At 51.4% G+C, this 22,064-nt stretch overlaps 1 protein-coding gene across 2 annotated transcripts in view; it reads right to left on the bottom strand.

The window, feature by feature from the left end:
- LOC111860889 (nuclear receptor-interacting protein 1-like) overlaps positions 1 to 21,832 on the bottom strand; it is a 31,560-nt gene extending 9,728 nt beyond the window's left edge. The window contains exons 1-2 of one of the 2 annotated variants that reach the window (XM_023845035.2): positions 21,757 to 21,832; positions 14,926 to 15,148 (exon numbers count right to left, since the gene is read on the bottom strand). The gene's annotated coding sequence lies outside the window, so the exon portion shown is untranslated. Of the gene's footprint in view, positions 1 to 13,869; positions 14,145 to 14,925; positions 15,149 to 21,756 lie in introns of those variants that run through there. The other variant, XM_023845033.2, reaches the window with a different exon arrangement.
- Between the last annotated feature and the right edge of the window lie 232 nt (positions 21,833 to 22,064).

Genomic DNA, 22,064 nt, shown 5'->3' with positions numbered 1-22,064 from the left:
CCCCTCCCCAAAGCCAACTACACAGGCTCACAGCCGTCCCGAGAATCAAAATTCCCAAACCATCAGCTCCTGCGCGACCAGCTCATTGGAGTTTGGAGTTTTTTCTTCTGAGGGTTAGGGGCGCTGCTAAGGATTTTGGGCCCCATGAAAAGAATCTTGACAGGGCCCCCAACACAGCTGAGACTTTTTTCATATTATTTTACATAAAATCGTGCACTTTTATGGTATTTTGACTATCATTCTCATATATTTAAGTCAATCAGACAATTGAACTCCATCCCATGTCCACACCCGTAATTTGTCCTCTGTAATACTGCACTACGTCAGTACTGTATAATGTATATACTGTACATAGCTGTACATGTGTCATATAGTGTATTCTATATAGTGACTGCATTGAACGTTTAACTAAAACTGTGTATTGTTATTTTTTCCAGCGTTTTCTTGATCTAACATGGGGAGAAAATTGAGTTCCCTTATCATGCACTTTTAACACTAGAACGGCCACCAGCAGTCATTTTAACCGCAACATTTAAACTTACGGTAATTATCTTTAACACTAGAACGAACAAGGCGTCATTTTGACCGTTTTGAAATTTGCATATTCAATAACTTTGTCTAAATAAATCACAAAGCCTTGCTGCTCCCTGACTTTTCCTAAAACTACATGAATTTTCATTAAAACTAGTTTAAATATTTGTGTAAATAAATATTTAAACCGTAGGCTACGATCATTGTCACACGGGCGGTCCACTAACAATTTAGTCCTACTTACAAACCCACCTTTTCTTCTGAAATATTGGGTAACATACTGTCGACCGTTTGCCTCTTTCACTTGTCTTATTTTTTTCTCTTTCCGTTTTTGGCTTCCAGATTTTTGAGGCATTTTCACTTCTGCCGGCGCTATAAGTGAAGTCAAGCTGTTGCCTGGATACAATTTGGGCGGACTGAACCATTTTATGATAATCGAGAGGGGGAGAGGGGCTCACGGACGTTTGTGTTTCCTAAACAAACACATTTTTTGACACCAGGAAACAGCAAATAGAATAATTTTAAAGTTAATAATTTTTACTATCAGCACCACAATTTTATTGGGGGCTTCTCTGGGCCACCTCTCAGTCATGGGCCCCGAGAATCGTCATCGTTTACCCCCCCTTTACAGCGCCCCTGCTGAGGGCAGAAAGAAAAATGATTGGTTCAGAATGATAACCAATCAGATTGTAGAGGACGTGGGTCCAAGCACCTAGAGGAGGCGGGACCAAGACATCTGATTGGTCCCGTCTCCTCTAGTTGCTTTGACCCACGTCCTCTACAGTCTGACCGGTTCAGAGAGATAACCATTTTTTATTCTGCCCTCAGAACATTTTTGTGTAAGTAAAACTCCCATGGGCAAACAACACCCTAAGGAATAGCCCCGGCTTTCACACCCCTGTTGACCAAAGGGCTTTATCACTGCTAATCCTCATTAGCGGGGCTCTGCAGATCTTTGATTATTTGTTAGCGTCACTTCAGAAATGATGGATCTGAAAAACTGTAGGTGTTTAAGTTGGTAATGATCTGGGGGGATGGGGGGGGGGGTGTTTTCACCAAATCCGCCGGTTGCTTGGGGGTGTTTTATTACAGCCACAACAAGCGTGCTCGCTCGCTCTTAATGTGAGGACCATCACGATCTCCAAAAAGCAAGTTAAAAAAGCATGCCAGAACAGCGGAGGTGAAAACGGAGTAACCAAGCAGCGAACCAACAGCCAAAATAAACCGCGGCAAAACAGCAGCAGGCGATAGCTGTGGCCGGCAGTGCCCAAGGCCGTGCCCTTGACACACTGACACGCGGCTACTGTCATGTGACACCCTGTCATCCGCCACCTGGCAGAACACCCCCCCCCCCCCAGCACACCGCGACTCCATCCTGCGGGGCGGGGGGCACACCCACGGGCCCAGGGTCACCGCGTCCTCGTCCATAATCCGTATACAGACAGTGAAAGAATGCCCAATTAGACAGCTGTCACACAGAGGACAGCTCCCTCCCTGTCTGTGGGACAGGCCCTCTGGGTGTGTGCCTAAACAGTTTCAACACCAGCGGGATTGTGGGATACCAGAGAGGAGACTCACCGCGGCTCGGTTTAGGGGTGTCACCATACAACAGCAAGAGGGTCTTGTCATTTTGGCACTGCAGGTGTTATACCATCACCAGAAAGCTACATATCCCAGCATGCTCTGGGCTCCTTACTTTTCTTCTCATAATAATAACTTCTCATTTAGGGGATAAAAAAAAAAAAAAACAACATGACAGGCTTATGTTAACAGAGGATGATGTACAAGAAACGGATGAAGGGTTCGGGTCGAAACGAAACCGATTCTCCGTGCAACGGCCACCCCCATTCAGATCTCACACAGAATCGAGCAGCGCGGCTTCCAACACTCTTGAGTTTAATCAGAGATAAACGGGGGCCCCCAAAGGCAGGCCGCATCACCCCCGCGTCCTTAATTAAAGCAGTGAGGAGACGCCGGAGAGTCACTGGCGAGGCTGCATTTGTGCGAGCAGCTCTTCACACTGGATCGCACGCGAGCCCGGACACTGGCGTTCCCCCTCAAACCACACTGGATCGCACGCGAGCCCGGACACTGGCGTTCCCCCTCAAACCACACTGGATCGCACGCGAGCCCGGACACTGGCGTTCCCCCTCAAACCACACTGGATCGCACGCGAGCCCGGACACTGGCGTTCCCCCTCAAACCACACTGGATCGCACGCGAGCCCGGACACTGGCGTTCCCCCTCAAACCACACTGGATCGCACGCGAGCCCGGACACTGGCGTTCCCCCTCAAACCACACTGGATCGCACGCGAGCCCGGACACTGGCGTTCCCCCTCAAACCACACTGGATCGCACGCGAGCCCGGACACTGGCGTTCCCCCTCAAACCACACTGGATCGCACGCGAGCCCGGACACTGGCGTTCCCCCTCAAACCACACTGGATCGCACGCGAGCCCGGACACTGGCGTTCCCCCTCAAACCACACTGGATCGCACGCGAGCCCGGACACTGGCGTTCCCCGCAAACCACAAGCGTCACATCATTTAGGAAGTTCATTTAGGGTCACCAACGGTAGGGTCACCCCACCCCCAGGGCTGGACGTGCGGCCGAGGTCAGTTTACACGCTCTTTGTGTGTGACACGGTGAAGAAGACACAGATAATGTTTCAGAAAGGACCGGAACAACTGGAAAAAAAAAAAGGAACGGGCTCCACAAACACACTGGTGTCTGAGAAACATGGACCGGTTCAGGAATGTAGGAGTTTAGACCAGTAAATCCAGTTTGAGCAGAGTGCTAAATCTATGTGAAGTGGGGGGGGGGGGGGCGTGTAAGACCCTCAGTCCCTCACGGCACTCGCATCTCCCCCTCCTCCCAACCCCCGGACCCGGCGCGGCGCGCGGCTGTCTGTGAGGCGACGCCTCAGCGGGTCGCGAGCGTCTGCGCAGAGGGCTGCGCGCCAACGGCAGACCGGCGCCGCCCTGGTGGGAGAGTCCACAGCGTGAGCAGCCCGATGACGGAATGCCGGGGGGGGGGGGGTGGGGGGTGACGGTAGGGTTGACGGACCCAGATTTTTAACAGACTGGGGGCGTGACGGGTGTGGGGGGTGGCGGTGGGGACTCTTCCGCTGAAGGACGATGGTGACATTTAAAGGGCCAGCACACTGGGAGCCTGAACACGGAGCTGGAGAAGCGAGGCGCAGGCTTATCATGAGTGCCGAGACAAAAGCAGCTTATCCCGGCACAAAGTGGCAGGAGGAGACAAGCATAAAAAATGGCTGTGTGTCACACACGTGTGTCATACGTGTGTGTCTGTGTATAGAGAACGGGCATGATTGCACTCATGTGCCTTTGTCCGCCCCTGTGCGAGGGTGTCTGGATGCCCGTGTTGGGGGGGCTGATGAATTTTACAGCATCCCCCCCCCCCCCCGCCCCCCACGGCTGAATGTCACGGGGCGGGCGGCTGTGACCTTGAGCCGCATCAGTGGCGCCGTGAGAGTGACATCGCCCGCAGGCGTCCTTGAACTGAATCCGTGAGACAAAACGCCATCCGAAGCACCAGATAGACATCGACCCCCCTCCCCACGCGCTATGTTTTTTAATCTCTGGAGGCCTTATCTGTAACCCTGGGGGGGGGGGGGGGGATTTATCTCAGACCTGTGTCTCATTCGATGGGGGGGCGGGGTGTCTGCCCCGCGTATTTTTAACCTTCGCGCGAAGCCGGCCGCTAATCGGCCCAAGGCGGGGGCCCCCGCCCAGCCCAGCTGCCGCTTGGCGTCTCACCGTGAGGGAACCTCCCCCTTCCAGGCTGTTTCCGCCTTGCGGACATCTGGAGCGCCGTGGAACCTTCCGGATCCCGCACCCGTCATACAGGCAGGGTGCCCCGGTCTCCGAGTCGGCGGGAAACACCCCGTCGGCGCGACGACGCGACGTGTCTGGGGACCAGAGTGAGCGGGGTCACGCGAAGGTCTGGCCACAGTCTTGGTCACATGGTCTTTTCCCAGAAGGGTTTAGACGGCCCTGTGCCTGAAGGTAATCGCCATTTCTGAGAACCCAAGCTCGTCCTGAACGGAGACATACGACTCTTATGATCCGTTTTAAAATAAAAATTGCAACATGCCACGTCAAGCATAAAAGGACGAGCGAGCTGCCATCAGCCGGCAGGGGGAATCCCTAAGCCTGCAGCGGACACCAAGGGAAACGGCAGAGGCTCCAGGGTTCTCCCAGAAAGCCTTTACCCCCTTCAGCCGCAGTTGGGAGGGGGGGGGGGGGGTATCGAGAAGGTGTTCTCGGCCGTCTTCTAAGAAAGAGTGCCTGCCCCCCCCCGCTTGGCTGTAACGTTATCTCCTACCCCGAGCCTTCAGCCAGCTGTTCCTGTCCGACACGGCACACAAACCGGCAATAAATCGGCCACCACAGAAATCACCACCCAGGGTTCTGGAAAGGTCCATAAGGTCCATCTATATCCACCCCCCTCCAAATCAAAACATGAAATAAATAACAAACAAGCAAACAGCCCAAGACACCAAGATCGGTTTATGGCGCCAATCCATCTGCTATTGTTGCTCCTTATGGTAAAAAATTATGATAAAGAGCATTGGGGTTGGAAGGCAGACCAAGAGGGCCCCTCCCCCACGGGCTGGAAATGACGTTGAGCGAGCGTTTGGCTTTTATTTTAGCCGCCGCCTGTCTCAATTTAGCCCGACTTAAACGGGAGTGAGTCCTTGCTGATGCCAGGCTGTCAGGTGAGGGATTAGGTGGCACGGAGCCGGGCTGCACACAGCTGTCGGAGACCTTCATGGGGAAGCGAGGTGAAGGTCTCACTGCCACCGCTGCCGCCGCCGCAAGGTCGCGGCCAGAATAGCGCGGCACGAGGCTAAAAATGCCCATCAGGTTCATGGTGAGCATGGGGGATGAGCGGGATGGGGGGTGGGGCGGTGACCTCCCCACAGGGCCTGAAGGGGGGGGCAAGGCCGGGATAGGCGGGGGAGGACACAGCCGCGAGGGGCGACCCTGCCCCGTCACACCAGGCCGGCCACTATCCCCAAGCTCTCATCCCTGGCCATGTCAGCACACCCTCAAGAAAAGGTGCCATTAGTGATCCTACCCAGGGCGGGGCGAGACCTTAATGCCTCAGGGACAGCGATGGTGCATCAGTGTGTCAGCCCCCGCACACGTTCTGGCTGTTCCCACATCCTGGCGCACCATCACGCCCGCTTCAGAGCGACACGCACGGTAATCCCCCGGGGAACATTTCAAATCGCGTGAAAATTGTTGAGAATTAAAAATAAACTTTTGTCGGACGGGGAAAACCTTATCTGCCCGTGCCGGGCCACGCCTGTCAGCGCCCGGATACCTCTGTCATTACAAATGACAACGGCGACCTGCCCATGACCTTTATGTGACCTTCTCCCAGCCAATGGCGAGCCTGCATTCCGAGGCAAGCCGGTACACGACCATCCTGGCGGCACAGAGTTGAATGGGCGTGTAAATCTGCCCGGCCATGCCCCCCCCCCCGCTCGGAACAAGGACGGCACCCCCCCTGGCGAATAATACGCAAAACCCTAGAGGCCTGGGGGTGTGCTGGGCTGCTGGAAACGCCCCGCCTCTGCTTTGGGTTATGCAGCGGGATTCTACACTGTCACCACCCTCCCAAAGCAGCCTTGCTGTAACCTGTCGGGTGGCTTCTGTCTGCCAGGAGAAGAGAAAAACACGACAGAGAGATTAGAAATGCCCAGGCCTCGAATCCCCCCCGCCGAGGCGACCTCTGACCCCACACAAGGCTGCCTCTAACAAACGCGTCACATGACGCCTCTATTGGACGCCTCTATAAAAAGTACAGGGGGCCACGCTGGGACTGCGAAGGACTTACGAGGTACAGAAAGGTCTAGAAAGGTGAGGGACCCATCGGTTCGTACGCCAGGCCGGTGTCCCGTCCCCCTCGGGGTGTCTGAAGGGTGCGGAACGTCACCGGCGTGGCCGAAAACACTCCGGCCGCACCTCCGCGAAAATGACCTTCACGCGCAGGGCGTAATGAGCTGGGGCCTGAATGCAGAGAGAGCGCGCGGTGCTCACTCTGCCGGGACCCGGCTTAGCCGCAGGCAGCCGAGCGTCACGGCGGGGAGAGAAAAACACGGCGGACAGAGAGAAAGGGCGGAAAGCGGCGGCAGCGCTACACGCTTCCGGATGGCGTCGCGTCTAGTCCACTTTAACGCTCAGCTGAGCGCGAGTCACTCATGTTTACCCGGAAACAGTGGACTTCGCTGTATTTAAGTCACCACTGGCACTGCCGCGTGCAGGGCGGCCCTCCAAAGTGGGTCACGGCCCGGAGCAGCTTCCCGCTAATCGCCGCGCGGCCCTCGTGACCCCTGAACGCGGTCATGTGCCTCAGGGTGGAAAACCACTCACGGCCCAGACTGCCTCTGGCTGAACTCGGCCTGACCGCCAACGTCCCCAATCTCACCGTCGCCGTCACCCTTTCATAACAGGACGTGAGGCTGTGGGGTTGCTATGGAAACAAGTCCAAAACCCAACAGGTCCCAGATCAGCGGTGAGCCCTTATCGCAAACACAGCCACGCCCCCCCCCCCCCCGGTCCAAGGCACATTCCTCTGGGTGTCAGTTCACACAGTTACACTCCAGGGCTTCCCTGCTGAACGTAAACGCAACCTTTGCACGCGGCGACAGTGAAACGCAGGTTGCCAAATACGCGACATTCACTAACTCACGCTGACCACCAGGAAGCCGAGCCGGACAGACCGAAGGCAAGGCTGAACTCTGCACTGCCCTCTGTCAGCGTTGGCGTCCCCTGACCCCGCCCACAATTACACCCCCGCACTCCAGCCGCGATTAAACACGCCCTGCTGCCCTGATTTCATGACAGCCGGTGACCGCCTACCCAAACAACCCTCTCAGATCGCCCATCACGCCTGGCAGGTGTGCCAAACATAACCACAAATGGCACACTGCACTGAGAGGAGCAGCAGGGGGCGCTGTGGTTAAGGGCCAGAAGGAGCATGTGTGTGGCACGAGCATGACCCCGATCAGACCTAAAGCTCCAGCTGTATAATAAAGGTAAGTAAATCCACAGAGCTCAATGTAGGATCTGGTGTCAACCGGCATAGTGTGTTAATCTGCGTGTTCAGTTACCTCTGAACACGGCCCACTCCTGTTCTCCTCGATCCCGGGCAGCGACTATCAGCTTCCAGACCCGAGGCTGGCATCACCCCACGGCAACCACGCCCCCGCCTTGGCAACCGAGTGGAATGAAAGGGATACCGCGGCCGGGGTGGGGGCACAGGGAGAACACCCATGGACGGCAGGAAGCAGCCGAGGGGGGGGAAGCAGATTAAAGGGGGAGCGTTATGAAAGCCACTCAGAGCGGTGATACATGTTACAGAGGTGCATTAACGCACTGGCAGTGAAGGTGTGTCAGCCCCCCCACGCCCCCCCGCTGTTAAATAAAACCTCACCCTCCCAGGCCACACAGATAAGACCATCTGTGTGCTGGAGAGAGCTGGCTGCCCCCACAGAGGGCAACCGGTGGGGGGGGGGTATAGGGGAATCGCCCTCATAGCTCCTCATGTAGGTCAGAGGGGGAAACCCGGCCTGAACACCAGGAGGCCTGAACACCAGGAGGCCTCTTGTAACCACAGACCTCAGCTTCCGTATTTCACGTTTGGGGTGGGTGGGCGCAACACAGACACAGGACGACTTGGGAGGGTTGGGGGGGGGGGGGGGTGTTCTGATCTGAAACATAAATACTGTGTCAGAGTAGAACATAAACCAAAGGGGGGGGTTCTGCTGCTCAGCAGAAGCGCGGAATCCACACAGCGTTTCCACGGAAACCTTCCGGAACAGGTGCAGAACTGCTACTGTGGCCGCCGCGGTGTTTCCGGGCCTAAAACACCAGCCGCTCCCATCACCCCTAACCCCCGGCAACAAAGAAAGCCCATCACCTCCTCATTTCTATCTTTAAATTAGAAATTAAATAAAATTTGAAGGTGTGTGGGGGGGGGAGGGGTCGACTCCCTGGCATTACGTAAGGCCGCCCCCGCCCGCACAGGCTGTGCCAGCCGCGGTGACCTCGCTTGGTAAAGGGCAGCCTGAAGGACACGTACGCCCCGGGACCACAGCGGCCTTGGACTTTGGATCCGTCACGAGATGCCAGTTCTCACAGCGGGACGCCCACGAGCCTCTGGCCTAGGATGGTACACAGACGACCCTCCTCCCCCCCCCCGTTCACTTCACACGTTAATTTATAACAAAGTTTTCGTTTGAGTTCGCTAACGGTCCCAGGCAGAGAGGCGCGCCGTTTTAGCTCAGTTCCCGACCCGCTGCTCTGACCTTTAACTCCTCCCCCGGCTCTCCGACAGGAGCACGTTCACCTCGGACCGACGGCCGGCACACAGCGCTCCGCATGGCTCGCGTGCGTATGGGCCCCGAACTCAAATCCTGGCAGCGTCACTGCGGGGTACCTTTCTGTCCCGGAGCACCATGTTTCCTGCAGCTGAGAAACTCCCGAAAATAAACTCCTGGGCGCCGACCCACACGGCGGCGTTCTGAGTAAGCACATCTGACCACACGTGGGAGCTGGGCGGGAGAAGGATGGCCTGTTAAAAACAGAGCAGTAACCTCAGCCTCCCTTAGGGTAATATTTCCACAACGCGAGTGTAAAAATACCTCCGCTGGACTGTTTATATTTAACTGTAAAATCAGCAAGGGCAGGAGCACGGTGTGATACGCGCCGCTCCTCGCGGCAGAGCCTTCGCCCGTCAGCCTGCTCCATTTGTCGCCGCTGCCGGAACCACTTTCGGGTTCAGCTGCGCCCCTAGGGACCTCCAAGCTCACCGGTACATGTACAGGCACGCAAACTCCGACTAATTTACAAACATTTACCCAAAGATGCAGGCTGATATATTATACAGCCTGTTTGTACATCTACTGCTGCAGCTTCAGAAGTGCTCCTGCGCTTCTGCATCATCCTCATCATCACCACGATTTTATACTTCCTTTTTGCCCATCTACCCTCACTCTATTCCCACATTAAGGTCCACTGTCAGGAATGGACGCAGGCACTGGACACACACACTGGACGCTCTCACACTGGATGCTGTCATTGGACACTCATACTGGACACTGGCATTGGACAATCTAACTGGATGCTCTCACTGGGCACTGTCATTGGACAGTCACACTGGATCCGGTCATTGGACGCTCACACTGGACGCTCACACTGGACAGTCACACTGGATGCTGTCATTTGATGCTCACACTGGACACTCGCATTGGACACTCACACTGGATGCTCTCATTGGGCGCTGTCATTGGACACTCACACTGGATGTGGTCATTGGACGCTCACACTGGACACTTGCATTGGACACTCACACTGGGCGCTGTCATTGGACACTCACACTGGATGCTCTCATTGGGCGCTGTCATTGGACACTCACACTGGATGTGGTCATTGGACGCTCACACTGGATGCTCTCATTGGGCGCTGTCATTGGACACTCACACTGGATGTGGTCATTGGACGCTCTCAGGAGCGTGCACAGTATATACACAATGCTGCCCTTGCTGTCAAACTACTTCTCCATCAGACCATTAAACAAGAATGCAGTTTTCATGACATATATCTGCTTTTCCAAGGCATGGGGGGGGGGGGGTGGCGATTGGGGAGCTCTATATACTGTAACGGTCATTCTTCAGAGTGGCCTGGTAATCTTCCCTGCACCAGCCAATTAATAAACAGCTTGTTACATTGTCAAAACCAAAGGAAATGACTGATATGGGCTGTGCGGGTACCAGGCAAACTCCCAGCTGGGTCCGCAGTAGACTTTGGTCCCAGGAACGTTGCCTGACGACAGTATAAAAAGCCCTAACGATCTCGTCCTATCTTATCAGGGGAGTTACGGTCTGCCGTTTGAGGTCAGTTCTGTTTTCATACAATCGCTTGATAAAATGCACCTGTTTGCAAGCCCGTCTGGGACACCAGCTCTCCATCTCATACCAGTCTGTCAGAAATACACACTGCAGAAGTCTGGGGTGGTGGTGGTGGTGGGGGGGGGGTGGACTTCTGGCCAGTGGGGGGCGCTGTGGAGCACTGAGCCAGAGACAACCAAGATACATGCCAATTAGCGATTAATCCACACAGAGAGTATGAGGTGTGCAGATATGAAGGTGAAGGCTGAAAATGCTAACAAGTCAGTGCCAGACAGGAGGACATCAGCCGCTGGAGACATCACCTTCACCTTCACCATCACCTTTACCTTCACCATCACCATCACCTTTACCTTCACCATCACCTTTACCTTCACCATCACCATCACCTTTACCTTCACCATCACCTTTACCTTCACCATCACCTTTACCATCACCTTCACCTTTACCATCACCATCACCTTTACCATCACCTTTACCATCACCTTCACCTTTACCATCACCTTCACCTTTACCATCACCATCACCTTTACCATCACCTTTACCATCACCTTCACCTTTACCATCACCATCACCTTTACCTTCACCATCACCTTCACCATCACCTTTACCTTCACCATCACCTTCACCTTTACCATCACCTTTACCATCACCTTCACCTTTACCATCACCATCACCTTTACCTTTACCATCACCTTCACCATCACCTTTACCTTCACCATCACCTTTACCTTCACCATCACCATCACCTTTACCATCACCATCACCTTCACCATCACCATCACCTTCACCATCACCTTTACCATCACCATCACCATCACCATGGGTAGCGGCCCAGGCGTCCTGTTTCTCCCATTGTGAGAGACCCAACGCCCCCATCTCCACACCAACCAGTGGTCTGGCACGAGCAGGACACCACACAGGACACAGCTGTCCTGTCCAACATGTCCACGAGAGTGACAGCACGAGAGTGACAGCACGAGAGTGACAGCACTCGGGGCCCAAACACGCCCTCCGCCCCAGAACCCAAACAGAGCCAGAGCTTAATCTGACTCCAATTACTGCTCCTAAACTCTCAGCACTGGAAAAGAAAAGCTTAACCCAACATTATAAATATATATTTTTTATCAAGTCAAACCGTGTTTTATAGCTGTTATCACAATTTGTGTGCATTCTGTGGCTAAGTATGACCCAAAATTATACTGTTTTACTGATATTATTATTGCCGTCCTGGTTATCATTTACTGCTAACAGCTTTCAGAAGCAATCTACAAAGGTTTATAAAGCATTCCTACATTATATATGTTATAAACATTTATTGTAGACATTTCTACAACTGGATGTTTTGACCGGAGGAAATTCTGTTTTGTTAAATGTAGATCAGAGTGTCCCATCCTGCAGGTCAACTAACCACTATGACACATCACCTATTTATCATACACCAGATTGTTTTCACTTGAATCCAATAATGAGCAAATCACAACTGTTTCAAAATTACTGTCTAACACAAGCAGGAGCAAAAGTCAGCTCAGTTTGCACTGCCTATCAGTGGATTATCCCGTTTCGGAGGAAACTCTTGTTAGGGCTCCTGGCAGATTCTCCGGTCAATAGTATCCAGCGACATTTACAGGCCTATAAAAAATATTTAACCTCTTAAAATATCATAAGTTCAACGGGATCAACACAAAACATTACAGCTGGCTTGGGTCAACTTCCAAAGTATGTCAGCGTTTAACGTGACAAAACAGGGGGGAAAAACATGTAACGAAATGAATACTTCAGCAGGGACAATCGATATTATTGAAAAGCGGAATAAGGCGACGAGTTAATGTTGTGAGCTTGGCACCGCCATCGGACTCGTTCAAGCAGCACCGGGGGATTTAGGGCAACACCTGAACCAACAAAGCCGCCATCCCTTTCCCCGGCCGATTCCGTGACCCTTTCGGCTCGGACCTTTGCCCCCGTCCGCCCACGCATTGATCGATGGCAGAAGATACTCCATTATAACCACGAAGCCGGCAAATGCAAAATCCATACATGTGTGCGACGCAAAGGAGCTTAAAGACCCAACATGTAGCGGAGGATTAAACACATCGCAACAGGATGTGAAGCTGTCAAGACCCACAAGTCTGTAAAATACTACAGAAATACTACATTACTACAGGGTATGAAACTGTCAAAACCCGCTGGTCTCTAATATACTACAGAAATACTCCATTACTACGGGGTGTGAAGCTGTCAAAACCTTTAAGTCCCTCATTTTGGCTACTACAGAAATACTACAAAACATAATACTACGAAATAGTCGAATGCATATTTCAAAAAACACAAACAATGATTAATGAAATAGGCCGATAGCACACAGTGTTCAAATTCAGCAATTTCTTTTTTTAGTTTATTGCCTGGTAGCTTGCTTCTTCAATAAATTCGTTTAAGCGTTACATCTGACTGCGGCTTGTAAGTGAAGTTGTGCCCTGATCTCCTCCAACAAACCGCAGAGTATTTTAAAGATGTTCAGCATTAATTGTACCTGCGGAAAACGCCGTAATGAATGGCATCGTTGTGGGTATTTTAAGGCGGCCGCTGCACCGACGGGTGGCGCAGGATGAACCGGCGCGACCCGCCACCGGGTAATGATCAATATCAGCCTCCGACTGAGATTCGGGATCTGGCTCTACTGCGTCTGTCACTGTCTAAATGTGCAGCTTTATATACGGTGCAGGAAGCTGTCAGTTCATTTTCATACAGCACACGGACCATTTTCACGGGGATCCAGGCTGAAGGCGTATTGCACTGAGCGCGGATGGGCGTATTGGGTTAAGTTGCAGTAATCGCAGGGTGGGAAGAGATCACATAACCCAGGATTTAGCCGACTGACCCATTTCCTGAAGTGTAACGAAGTCGCTTGCCGATCACGGTGACCCCACATTAATGAAACACAGTAGGGGACGCGGACTGGCTGAAAGGATGAGCGGAGACGACACCGGCGGCAGCACCGCAGACCCGGAGGCGATGGTGCTGAAACACGGCCTTCTCCGGCTTTAGTGACGCAAAGATCAGCCTCTGATTAATGAAGAGCCATTATGTGCCCGGCCTCACCTTAATGCAATAGAGCAGAGCGGGCTGTGGCTGCCCCCCTCCGGCCCCGGGGCCACCCGGCTGACGCGTCCTTTATACGCTGCGCATCGGCAGCGGAGCCGTCGGATCTGCGCTCTAGTTCAAGCCGAAAAAAAAAAACGCACCGAAGAAAAAAAAGACAAACAACATGGGCGATCAGCGAGAGGAGAGCTGCGGCGGCACGATCCGTCGGACGGCCGTGCCTTTCCGACGCCGGGGACCCCCACTCCCACCCGCGGGCTCCCGGGGTCCGAGTCGCCCGGCTCGGCGCATACCTGCCCTCGCCGCTGACCAGATGGCTCGACGTGGACTGGACTCCGGGGAAAAATGCGCTGGCTCTCCTGAAAGGGCGAAATCCTTCGCAGGTCCGGGGCTGCGGTTCCCGGGCGCGTCAGCGGAGTAGCGGCGTTAAAGGGGCGATAATAAAAACATCCGTAGCGACCGAACAATAACAATGTAAGAGCGCGACTGATTGTTTATCCCAGGGATCCCCGGCCGTACGACTGCAGTGTGCGCTGCGCTCCTCCCTCGTTCACTCCCCCGCTCGCTCGCTCACTCTCTCCCTCCCTCCCTTCATCCATCCCTCCATCTCTCCCTCCCTCCCTCCTCACGTCTTAAAGGTACAGTGGCGCTCCTGACCTGCCCCGACTTCGCACCGTAAAGCACTAATGACACCAATAACCGGGAAACCATTTTGTCTGTTTTGCAGGCTCGCGCCAGCCCATTAAAAAGTCTGTTTATTTGTTTATTTTTTTTTCCGTCGCTTCACAGATTAATCTTTAAAAAAGTTATATTAAAATAGAAATGTATAATGACAATTAGTGCAGCAGACATTTTGCGGCTAAATCTTCCCGCACAAATTCTGACTGGAAATGCAACTGCATGATCAGCATCTATACTTATTTATTTAGCAGACAGTTTTTGTCCAAAGTGACTTGTAAGTGCAGGATCAGAGGGCTGAGTCAGCCAGTGTACCTGGAGTAATTTGCGGTAAGAGTCTTGTTCAAGGGCTCAACTGTGACATCACTCTGCCAGCCATGGGATTTGAACAAGCAACCTTCTGATCATGAGTACAGAGTCCTGACCCATGGATCCACCCGCTGCCCATATGTCAAATAGGAGAGCCATTGGGCGTTTATGTTGTGAGGATTAATTAAACTGCACTGTCTTGTTTTCCGTAATCTCTATCTGTGTCTTAATATGTATTAAATATATTGTGCTGGCCCCTACAATTTCAATCATGGAGACAGTTGGTGCAAAGTCCAAAAGCAACCCCCCGACCCAAAAAAAATAAAAATAAAAAAATAAACGGCAAGGCATGAGGGACCTACCGCCATGACTGTAGTTGCTGGCCGGTTCCCTCCATAAAGCGGTGATTTCCCAGCCTTTTCCAGCCAGGTCACGGCCCGCAGGAGTGGCTCGGGGTTCATGCAGCCAGATGGCCGCTCGCGGCCGAGGTCCAGCCCGGCCCGAGGTGGCCAGGAAGCGGATCTCTGATGTGGGTCTTCTCGGTCGAAGGCCACCTCTAGCAGAAGGTACATGCCTGCTGAAGATCTGCAGACGCGTGCATCAGAGCAGACGTGATGATCCTCAGTTAATGTCATGTGCCACAATAGCATGGTACTGTCCAGTCCTACTCGCTATTATACATTTAATTCTCAGAAACATAATAATATTCTTAATATTTTGCTAATCTATTATTAATTTCAAAGTCACAATTATTTTCTGTACGTATGTTGATGTACTGCTTCTAAATAACACTCTGGATCTGCATTTCAAATATTAAATTTACCTCTCATGACCTTTCACCTTTGACCTTTTGTCTTTGAGCCTTGGCCTTAAATGTCCTAGGAATGGACATGCGATATACAGCCATTCATTTTATCCCTCCCTGACCTCTACCATCTAAAGAATGTCAGAATAATGAGGCTCATTGACCTTTGAACTTTAACCCGAGAAGAGTGCAGCGTGAGTTCTGGAAGCTGTAAGCAGAGGCATAGGGAGAGGACAGGCAGGACAGGCAGGGCAGGCAACTGCCTGGGAGGGGGCCCCCGAGGGCGGCCGATTACAGGGTACGCTGCAACGACAAATCTGCTTTATTTGTGTATTCTGTTTTTCATAGTAAAGTGAAAATAAAGAAATTGTGTTTATTAAATTCTCTTTGTTGATATTATTAATTTAGACTTCATGCTAAAATATTGGTCCTAATTTTTAACATGTCAGGGTGGGGGGGGGGGTGTTGGGGGCCCCCATTTTCCCTAGAATCACCTTTGTGGTGTAAGGGGGTCTTAGTGCTTTCAGGATGTGTGCCATTTGATAATGCACTGACGGTCTTCATAGACTGATCACACCTGTTTACATGCATGCATGAGCCTTGAAGGGTACACAGAAATTTTTCGAGACCCTGAACTTTAATGCCTTGTTACTACACAAAAAAGCAGGCGTAGAGAAAAGAAAGAGCAAGACATTTATGGTAACACCCCCCTCAAAATTTGTGTATGTAGTTGATTTTTAAGACACACAGGTTACAACCCTGCTTGCTGTTAGCTTTACATTACACAGCTCACCATGTCATCTACTCATCATGTAAATCGCTGCTAAAACTTTATTTAAAACTTATTACCAGGCAATAAAATCCTGCGGACTGGACAGCTCCAGGAGTGCTGGGTTTTTAAAATCTCCTCTTCATGGATTTGATGCTCGTTTGATCGTTTAGTCTAACCTGCCGTTCAGATCCGATTCATTTACGCTCGCTGATAAGTCATCTCGCATTTTAGACGCCTCTCTCCCTGGCGTGCTCTTAGACCAAGATGCTAAGATGCAAGTTGAGACTTTATCGTACTGCTCGAACCAAATACCCAAACAGTGCAAAAAAGTACACATTTCGTCAATTCCTCTTCATCAAAAAAACATTCACGGGGCGTTTTTCAGAGCAGGAGGAAAGCATTACAGGAAACCGATAACGTAACTACGGAGAATGGGAAACATGTCACGGAAGAGTAATGTCTACTGGCAGTAATTACAGTAACGTAATAAAAGAAAATTTAGTATAAATGATAATAGCAGAGAACCACTGTTGATATTAAGAGTAGAATTGCTATGTAACATTGGAGCGACGGCCTCCAGATCAGCTGAAGCATTTAAACTCAGGTGAGACGCCATCTGGGGGCCCGTCGTCACATCCTACCTCCGAGAATACATTAGTCCTCTTTGAGCCAATCTGAAGCAGCTAGGTCAGAAAATCCTCCCAAGGACGCAACCTTGAGCGTCCCAGGCGAGTCAGGCACAAGGGCACCCTGGGGGCGGGGCCACCAGCACCGACCTCATTGGTGGAGAGGGACCGGTGGGCGGGTCTGGCTATGACTGGCAGGTTTCTGAGGCAGGCACCTGGCACAAGGGACTGGGTGTAGCCTCCTTACTGGTCCCTGCTGCCGTAGGCCTTATTGGGGGACCCCTCTCTGGCATTCTGGGGGTCTCATCCAGAATATTGCGCTTTAAGTGCAGATGCTCGCAAGCTAACTGCTAGTGAACATTTGTTATGCTAATGTAGGATTTTTCTAATTTAATCATTCGTCATTTTCCATGCGGATTTGTTTCACGCAAACAGAATCTTATCTGTCGAAATTTTTCATTGATGCGTGGTGATGTTTCGCTTTTAAAGAGTGTCGGCGCGGATTCCGCGGCACCCTCCGGCTGGCGTTTTTAGCCACACGGCTGTTCTCTGCTTGCTAATGGAGATGCTGCAGTGTTTTCTGACACCAAAAAAATAATCCCGTCAGACCGTGACAGACCTTGAGCGCCAAACTAAAGTTCAATCCGTGGTTAGCGGGACAGATTTCCAGCGAGCATCGTGAGTGTGACTCTCCAGCCTTAAATCTAAGAGTTTAACCGTCTCTTCCGCCCCAAGACAGCTTCTATCTCACGGCCAATAGCGAGCGCTTGCATAACCGTGGACTCTGAGTGCTATTTTCGCCCCCAGGCTGGCATCACAGGCCTCGCAAAGAGGTAAATAAACTCAGCTCCGAGAAGCAGGAGCCCGGCTTTTTTCCCTCAACGCTGACCTTTCACCTTTGAACCCTGCGGTTTCAGCTGAAGCAACGGCGAACAGGAAGAGCAAAGTACTGTGGAGAGTGCAAACAGGGACAGAGAAAGGTGGAACAGCACACTGTAACCTGACCTTTGGACATGTGCTCTGGGTGGCAGCTCTGGAGGTATGGATTACTGATTAACGTGTCAAACGCGGGTTTGTTTAAGCCATGGGCACTTGATGGCTATAAGAAAGGTTCTGACACTATGACACTATGCAAAAATACATCAAAAGGCACAATATTCAGGCACAAAATGTATGGGTCCTTCTGCTGCTGTTCTAGAGCATATATAATATTTTACAGGAACTAACAGTCTCCCTGAGCACGTATCCAGGTAAACTCTTGCAGATATGAGGCGTTAGCCATTAGCTCGTTAGCTCGTTAGCCATTAGCCTAGCCACACCTGGTTTGCAGATGCAGACGGTGTCTGAATTCGAGGCCCACGCACAAATGGGACCCCCGCTCACGGCTTAACCGAGGTAATCTCGGCGGCTGGGTAATCTTGATTGATGCATCAGCGGCCGATAGACATTACCCTGCTTTATCTTTCGCCGATAAGGCGCGCCAGATCTGACGATGCCTGGCCCCTTTCCCAGTAAGAGGCTTTGTGTAGTTGGACCTTCCGTCAGAAAACCAAGGAGTCCTTTGTGGAAAAAGTGCTGAGGAGAAAAATTGGTTTTGAGGCAGGTGGCCACTCTAAATGAAGCAGAAAGTGTCACAGTTATGACAGAAATGTCACCTGTTCACCTGTTCACCTGAAAGTACTGTGTAATTTCTAAAGTAAAAACATCTCACCTTAAAGGGGAACATTGTGAAATCACATAGGTTTGCTAGGAGGATGTGAAAGATAGTTTTCAGGAGACGCTGCTGCTGTGCGAGGAACGAGGATGCCAGGGCACACAATGTTACGGGGAGTAATGGAGATTTCTGGAAGGGGAGATCCAGGAGCCGGTACCCACTGCCATCCTTCCTTAACCCATGTCACTATGAATCAGGAGGCCATCAACCTGATCTATGTTGACAGGAGACAGTACAGGTCCATTTCTGCTGCACGAACGCGATGTAGGTGTACTATGAACCTAGAAGATCATGTGACAGTGACTAACAAAGACAGGATCCACCCGGAGGACCTGCAACACAATGAAAACGCAACTTCATTTTGCGGTTTTGTGATGTCACGAGGGGACAGCGTTGTTCCTGAGATTACTCTCTGAGGGACACGCTACAGTTCACGGACGACGTTCTGGGTCTATGAGAGATACGCTTGTCCTCTTTACGAAGGTGGCCATCTTACACTGTCCCTGTGAGTTTTCTGGGCACACACCATGCAACATGGAGCCATATGAAATGTGCTGAAGATACACTGCCCGTCGCACCGTGACACCGCTGCATGCCGGATGCCCGTCAAACCCCCTGACAGGTCACCAGAACCAACACAGCAAGTCGCCATTTGAATTTTTTGTTGGGCCGCTTTTAGCTTTGATTATGGCTCATATTTATCATGGCATTGTTTCCACAAGCTTATGCAACAACTCATCCTTTATTTTCATCCAGATTTGCATTCATTTCTCACAAAGATCCTGTATTGACAAGTGAGTTGAACCTCCATAAACCTCCTTCATCACATCCCAGAGACCTTCAATGAGGTTAAGGTCACAACTCTGTGGTGACCAAGTCATGCGTGAAAATGATTCCTCATGCTTCCTGAACCACTCTTTGACAATTCAAACCCATTGAATCTTGGCATTCTTGTCCTGGAATATGCCCATGCCAACAGGGAAGAAAAAATCCATTGATGATGGATGGAGGTGTAACCTGGCCATTCAGTAGATTCAGGTACTCAGCTGACTTTACTTTATTGCTGCATATCGTTGCAGGACTGTAATAATGATTCAGTCATTGGCTCTTAAGTATTTGCTGATATAAATTCAAATGGTGACCTTTTTTTTGGACGGGCAGTTTATATAGTAAAATATATATTGTCTGCTTCACCCTGCCTGTGCTTCACCTTGCCTGTACTTCACATTGCCTGTGCTTCACCCTGCCTGTGCTTCACCTTGCCTGTGCTTCACCCTGCCTGTACTTCATCCTGTCTGTGCTTCACCCTGCCTGTGCTTCACCCTACCTGTACTTCATCCTGTCTGTTCTTCACCTAGCCTGTACTTCACCCTACCTGTACTTCACCATGCCTGTGCTTCACCTTGCCTGTACTTCACCATGCCTGTGCTCCAGCATGCCTGTACTTCACCTTGCCTGTGCTTCACCTTGCCTGTACTTCACCCTACCTGTACTTCACCATGCCTGTATTTCACCCTACCTGTACTTCACCATGCCTGTGCTCCAGCATGCCTGTACTTCACCTTGCCTGTACTTCACCTTGCACCATATTGTAGGGGTTTCCACTACGATGGTCATCATCTCAGGCTGCCCTGGCACTGTAGGATCTCGCTTGGGCTCCTGGAGCAGACTGAAGCATTTGAGATGAACAGGAGTTTAAACCATGCATGTATAGATGGGGGCCCTTACCTGGGCTGTTCCGGTAAAACCGCCCCACTGGTCCAAAATATCTCGATTGTGTGTGTGGTATGAAGGAAGACAGTGAGGCAGATTTGTGCCATGAAGTACGAGGTGCCCACAGCGTTAAATTCTGCGCTTATGAGCTCTCGATTTGCCGTGATTTGGGCCATGTGAGACTTTGTGCGGGGGGGGGGGGGGAGGGGGGATGATGGGGTGGTGAAGGGGCAGCATATTTCAAAGCTCGAATCAATAAGCGCTTATTTCATTTTTCATTCCATGTTCTTACAATTATTCCCCCTTAATGTGCTGCTGCAGAGACTCCAAGTGAATAAAAATGGCATTTTGTAAAAATGGAGCATAAGGGGTGAATTATATTAAAGGGTTTTATTAAAACGAGACCGCATTCAGATCCGTGCTGATGAAATATTAAAGCAGCCTTGCTCTTAAGCATACATATGCTCAGAGCACGGGGATGTTAAAAGCCGTTCGACATTTATTTTTCTGGCGACGCCTTTAAATAATGTCATTAAGGGCCCAGAGATGGTGCACAGGCCGCTGACTGCGGTCCACGTCCATCCAGATGCACCAAGCAAAGGTTACGCTTTGCCACTGATCCCTGCTGTTTCCTAAATGTTTCCTCTAAGCTTCAGACTGAAAGCCTGCAATTTTAATGGGTGGAATTACCTGTCTAAAACTGCCACAAAGGCAGTAAACAGCATCTGAATAGGCAGCACTATGCTGATCTTTACACATGATTCTAGGGACTTTGGGGGCCCTAGGAAAATAAACTCCATAGGGCCCCCCAACTCAGCAGCTTGTGGGAGTTTTACTTACACAAAAATGTTCTGAAGGCAGAAAGAAAAATGATTGGTTCAGAAAGATGCAGAGAAGGCGGGTCCAAGCAATTAGAGGAGATGGGAGCAAGACATCTGATTGGTTGGTCCTGCTTCCACTAGTCGCTTGGATCCGCCTCCTCTACAATCTGATTTGTTTTCTCTGAACCAGTCATTTTTCATTCTGCCCTCAGAACATTTCTGTGTAAGTAACACTCCCGTGAGCCAACTCACCATCCCCCAACATGGTAAAATTAATTACCATTATTTTAGCATGTCTAAATGAATAATATCAACAAAGAGAAGTTATTAAACACAAGTCCTGTATTATCACTTGTGTGTAAAACAGAACAGACAAATAAAGCAGAATTGTCCTTACAATGTGCTATGTAATCGGCTGTCCTCAGAGACCCCCCCCCCCCCCAAGCTTCAAGCTGTTGCCTACCTTGCCTGTCCTGTCGCTACGCCTCTGCACTTTGATTAATCTTCGGCTGCTCTGGGGGGGGGGGGGGGGTGGCGGTCTGTAAGGGACACCCACCCATCACACCCTGCTGATCCGTGTGACAGGCCGGCCTCTCGCTCTTTACTGCGCTATAAACGGCATCACTTACGATTTACTGCGGGGTCTTTTCGTTTAACTGCCCCAAGCGTTACAAGCTGTACCCGTCTTGGGGGACCGACTCCCAGCCGGGCCAAAGGGCACGCAGGTCAAAAGGTCAGGTACCTGTTTCAGAGGCGACGTGGACCTGCTGTCTGCTGACTTGATGGAGGGATCCGGCCCATTTGGACCCCAACCTTGTCCCGGTAACTCTGGGCTGGCCTCTATTCCTCTGAGTCAGCACGTTACCCTCAGCAAAATGGCTGCACTGCCAAACTTAGCACCCCCCCCCCCCCCCATGAAAGAAAGCCGGCCGCTGTCCCGGCTAAAAGCAGCCGGCCCGTAAACGCAGCTTCCAGCACGTGTGGAAATTTTCGGGAAAGAATTGGCTGCCTTTCTCGCATGCGTCGCATTCGCTGCGCTACTCCAGTTGT

This window comes from Paramormyrops kingsleyae, chromosome 24 (genome assembly GCF_048594095.1).
Source record: "Paramormyrops kingsleyae isolate MSU_618 chromosome 24, PKINGS_0.4, whole genome shotgun sequence".
In the NCBI taxonomy this organism is placed as follows: Eukaryota; Metazoa; Chordata; class Actinopteri; order Osteoglossiformes; family Mormyridae; genus Paramormyrops; species Paramormyrops kingsleyae.
Note: the sequence above shows the minus strand (reverse complement) of the source record. Positions and strands in the feature narration are given on the sequence as shown.